The 5,748-nt window shown below is 39.2% G+C and overlaps 1 pseudogene; it reads left to right on the top strand.

Moving 5' to 3' along the window:
* The first annotated feature begins 2,284 nt into the window (after positions 1-2,284).
* Positions 2,285-3,016, top strand: LOC148920865 (uncharacterized; annotated as a pseudogene).
* The last annotated feature ends 2,732 nt before the right edge of the window (positions 3,017-5,748 follow it).

The raw sequence follows: 5,748 nt of genomic DNA on the forward strand, positions 1-5,748 counted from the left end.
GTCGGGCCACTTCTGGAGAGACTCGGATGATCCGGAAGTGCACAAGGACTGCAGTGCTCTGTGAACAAGATCAACAAAGTATGGATGCTCTATATCCATCCTGGGAGCCTAATTCCTGCAGTTCTGCAGATTTTGATGCTTGGTGGAAATCGGATCGCATGAGGTCTGCGCTGCCTCAATCTTGCCCTCAAAGTGCTCTTGGATGGCTGGGATTCTGGGCTGTTTATGCAGGGGTAGAGGCCACGAATTTCATGGTGCAGACCATCAAAGACATCAATGCTCAAGTCATAGAAGGTAGGTAGACACGGCAATGTGCACACGACCGTTAACGACATTCGCGAAATTATCGGTATTTGGGTTGAGCTTAATGGGTCGGGTTGAAAACGGGTGAACCCGTTAGCCACCCGTTAAGCTAACGGGTTGGGTTGGGTCAATTCGCAAATATTCGCATCCACCCGTTAAGGAGGGTAATTTGGTAGTTTTGCTAAATGTGTTTTTAAAAAAATATCCCAAGTCTCCAACTCCAACACCATTCCTCTTTTTTTTATATTCCTTTTCCATCTTTCCTCTTTCTCTCTCCGTTTACTGTCTCTCACCTCCCACTCTCCCTTGTCTTTTTCTCCTTCTCTCCATCTCTTTTTTAATTTTCCTTTTCTTCTTCCTCATTCTGTCATTCTCCATCTCTCCTTTGTTTTCTTCTCTTCTTATTCGTCTTTTCCTCTCTGTCTTTTTTTTGTGATAAATAATCTAATCTAATCTAATCAACCATTTTTTTCTCTTCTTGTGACCTCCCACTCTCTTCTTCTTCTTCTTCTCTCCATCTCTTTTTTTTTCTTCCCTTGTCTTCTTCCTCTTTTCGTCATTCTCCATCTCTCCTTTTTTTTCTTCTTTCCTTTTATCTACATCTCTCGTCTCTTCCTCTCTGTCTTCTTTTATATATAATAATCTAATCTAATCAACCATTTTTTTCTCTTCTTGCTTTTCTTTATGTAAGTTTTCTGGATGGTGTTTATGAGATGGAAATTGAGAGAAAAAGGACAGAGACGATGGTTCTTGTTTGTGTTTTTTCCTTTTTTTTTCTAGGTTTATTCTTACGGTGCGTGTTGGATATTCACGAATTGTAATCGTGTTTGGAGTGCAGTATCTTTCACCCGTTAAGTTAGCGGGCGTGTCGTGTCAACTGTTAAGTTAACGGGTTGACACAAACACGACCCGAAAGTTAACACGACCGCTTGCCGGTCTAAAGGTAGGTTCTCCATTCTATACGTATTTTACTCATTACGCCTCTGTGATGATGTCTAACAACTTGTTATATACATGTGATCCCTCCTTGACGAAGAACATAGGTGGACAAGCTATCCAGTGGAGAAGTGATTGGTAAGCTTTCAACGCTCCGTTCCTTTTATCATTTTCTGCTGGATTGACTTGACTTGTTTGTTTCTGTGCGATCATACATCGCCATTTGGTGGAGACTTGGAGCTTTCCTTGGAGATGAGGAGGATGAAATTCGGCAAAACGGCCCGGTATTACAGCGACTCCTTAAGCGAGAAAGAATAAGAAAAGAGCTGCTCCAACCCATGATAGTGTTGTCGGCTGAGACTTGGTAAACCTTTTGAGCTTTCCGGATCTTCATTCTGCTCTGTTTAACTCAATTCGACTCATGTTCTAATCATTTGTGCATGTCCTTTGCAGCTGAAAGTCCTCTTCCCCCTTCTACTAAGTCAAAAGGCTTAGGAAGATAGCAGTGAATCGTAGCCATAGAATCTGCAGCAGCTCCTACAACCTTTTAGGACGGATAAAGAGTGAGAGAGGCTTTCGAGGTGTGGAGCAAGAAAACAAAGCGGATGCCTCGGCAGGATAAAGAAAAAGCAAAGATCTTTGAAGAAGAGGTGGGACCTTAGTCTTGCTGTATGGAATATGACTATTTTGCTTCTATACTTTTTCTAACTTTGACTTTTGTTAAATGCGTAGGAGGATATCCCTACTGAGGTGATAACAGAGAATTGCTTTGGAGAAGAAATGGCGAGAAACTCAAAGGCAGCGACAAGCTCGGGTTGGCCCTTTTGAAGATGCAGGTAGAACACTCCACTGCAGTTCTAGTACTGCAGACACTCGGAGCAATCTACATTAGAGTGGCATAGGCGAACTTCCTGTTGCAGCTCGAACCTAAAGTGGAGGTAGAATACCTGTTGCTATTCACGAACGAGGTAATTTTTGTTCTGTCTTTGGTGTCTAGTTTACTGTAGTTACATTCTGTCTTGCTTCTAATGCCTTTGTCCTTTTCAAGCGGAAAAAGAGAGAGCTGGTTCTTTGCAGATGCCTATCCATTGCATCCCTAGTCCACTAGCCACGGTCTCATTTGCTTTTCCAAACTGGCAGAATTTGGATGCTCAGCTGGATAGGCTAGAGAAGCTCAACTCTACTCATGGCAAGGCTAAGTCCAAAGTAGTCGATGAGGCAGTGGATAGAGTAAAAATATGGCAGTCAACCGAGTTGGACTTGGATGAGAATAGAGAAGCTGTTGATCAGCTGATGAAGGATCTGGACCTACTACATAGGGAGAACATGGCTGCCAGACCTATCCTTGAGCTCAGCTTAGGCATGGAAAGAGATGTGCTCAATCTCCACACTCACTATGAAGATCTTAAGCCCTCCTTTAATGCCTCTGAATTTTGCAAGGCTACTCATGAAGCCAATTTGGCCGATTATGCAAAACAGAAGGCAGAACTGGACCAGATAGTTGCGGGCTATAAGGAGGCCAAGACCAGCTGGCGACAAGTTGGAAAGACAAATTCAATAACTCAAAGCGGTGGTGAGGTGAGGAAAGCAGAACAAACTTGGGGCTGGAGTGGGCACCAAGACCAAGGCCACTTTTCTTGTGCAGAACATGGTTGCAGCTTCTAGGCCAGCATTGGAGATTGCAGAGGCCTCTCTTCATCAAGGGATGCTTCTCCAACAAGAAATTTCTACCAAAAAAGGCGGATTGCAAGAAACCCTTAGGAAGCTAGGGTTTTAATTTTAAATTTTGAATGTAGTAAAACTTAGTCATGAAAAATGACTATATTTAATAAAAGCTATTTATTTTTGTGGAACTTTGCTTTTTCGATTTCTTTTGCCTAAATAAAATGAAAGAAGGCAAAAATGAAATATACTGAAGTAAAATTAAAGCACAACTTTGAACAAGAATTTAAACAACAGTTCCTTCCTTTTTTTTTCAATCCCAGGATCAGTTTGCACTGCCTGTGAATCCCACATAGTTGGGTAGAAAATTTTTAACCATTTGCCATTGATTGGTACTGCATGGATGTCTCCATCTCGATCCTATAATCTGTATGCCCCCAATCCAAGGACTTGCTTAATTATGAAAGGACCCTCCCATGTAGGTGACCATTTTTCATAACCAGCTATGTGTGTTCCAAGGGGCAGAACTGCTTTCCAGACTATTTCTCCTTCCTCAAAACTCATGTTTTTTAACTCTTTTGTTATAGGCCCTTGATACAGCCTATTTACATGCTAAGAGTTTGTTGAGGGTATCAATTCTGTTGTATCCAAATGTTGGTAATTTTTAACAACAATATTAACACCTTGCAAGTGCACAAATCAAATGATAGTATAGTAAGCAAGCAAGAGTCATTCCCACAGAGATTGTAATCTAAAGAGATGTTTATCAATGTCACGCAACGAAAATTAAAACACAAGGACTTCCACACACACACCAACACCAAAGGGGATTTTGATTTGATTTTGTGAATAAAACAAAACAGAATTTAAATTAGAGTTTAAGAGAAATTGGTTTAGAATCAATCAAGAAGAATAGCTAAGACTCACTATACACCTCCAAACAATCAATCAATCCACAAACAACAATAGATAATCAATTTCTAACAAGCATATGATGACGACACTCACAACAAGATCATGGCATTTTATTTGAGTTGTATGATTTTCTCTTAAGTGTATGTAAAGTGTATGGCATTTACATCAATACGTGTATTCTTAATTGAAATCAAGTATGGCATTCACTCAAATTAACAATCAAGAATCCATTAAGATCAAAGAGAATATGAGTGTCACAAAAACCCTAAAACATGGCATTTGTTATTAGGAATTCAAAAATCAATTTCTCATAACTAGTTCTTAACCCAATTATTCGTTGCAAACAAGAACACATTCAATATGGCAATTGATGACCTATGTTCTACAACAATTTAATTCCAATACATGCTTCAAAGTTAGCTACTCAAAGAAACAAAATATCAGAATTCACATAACATAGAGAAACCGAAATCATCACGCTTGTAGAAACTGAAAAATCCATTCAAACTTGTTTATAGAATTGAAATCATGTTTAGGGCTTCAAGATTAAGCCCTAACTAACAAGAAATTAGTTACTCATGTTCTTGGATGAATTCAAAAATAAATACATAAGAACTGAAAATTAAAAGAAGGAAGGAAAAGAAAGAACTCGTTGGCAGCTTTCTCCTCTTGCGCGGTTGATCACCTTAGGACGTGAATCCCTTGTATAGGGGCCTTGGCTGGCCATTTATATCACTTATTTCAGAGTTATAAACCCTAAAATTGACTGAAAAGTCATCCAAGAAGCCTTGGTAAACAAGGAATCTAAATAGGAAAGTAAAAATCACAATTCCTAACTCCACAGGGAAATACAGTCTGCCCAATTGTCACACGATTTGGGGATCTTCGACCTTCTAGAACAATCAGTAAAAATATATTTTAGAAAGATAATTGCCTTATCTTTCCAACTATATATAGCACATAACCTGGAAAATTCTGGAAGGCTTCCGTTTCTTCACATTCACGTAACATGTATGAAACTGTCTTGTCTGCACGTGGGCTAACTTTACTTGTAATACTGTACCAATTGGCTCAGTAGAAAATTCTAGAAAAATCAAAGATTGAACTTCAAGATGCTAGCTTTCATCTCCAATTGGGCTTGAGCTAAAATTCCTCCGAAAAGTTGATTTTCCCTTAAAAACCTTCTAAGAGCGTAGAAAAGCTGAAAATCAGAAAAGTAAAGTAATAAGCCCCTTTTAAATCTAATTCTCCTACAAAACCTAATTAAAAAGAATACCTAAATGAGTATATTTATGGACTTATCGCCAAACCTTCTAGTTCTAGCAGCATTGCTTGAGAATAATCTTCTCCAACCAGATTGTGTTGCAGAGCAATTCTGAGAGATTTCACTGCTATTTCCATAGGCAGAATCGCATCATGACCATAGGTTAGAGCATATGGGGTCATGCTAGTTGCATCTCTCTTTGAAGTTCTATATGCCCAGAGAGTTTCTGATAATTTCTCATGTCATTGCTTTGGATTTTTCTCAAGCATTTTCCTAATAATGTTGATGATCACCTTGTTACTTGATTCTGCCTGTCCATTATCTTGAGCATAATAAGGAGTGGATTGAAGTAGTTTGAATTTGAATGCTTCTGCCATATCTAGCATTTCTCCAGATATGAAAGAAGATCCCCTGTCAGTTGTGATTGACTTTGGAATACCAAACCTTTATATAATCTGTTCTTCTATGAAGGTGATGATCTCTTGAGATGTAGTAGTTTTAACAGGTTTGGCTTCCACCCATTTGGTGAAATAGTCTGTAGCTACAATGATAAAGCAGTGTTGTTTGCTACTGGCTAGATAGATTTTGCCAATGAGATCCATTGCCCATCCTCTGAATGGCCATGGCTTAACTATTGGATTCATGGGAACTGAAGGAGCCTGCTGGAT

This window comes from Prunus mume, linkage group LG1 (assembly GCF_029339155.1).
Source record: "Prunus mume cultivar Tortuosa linkage group LG1, ASM2933915v1, whole genome shotgun sequence".
Lineage (NCBI taxonomy): Eukaryota > Viridiplantae > Streptophyta > Magnoliopsida > Rosales > Rosaceae > Prunus > Prunus mume.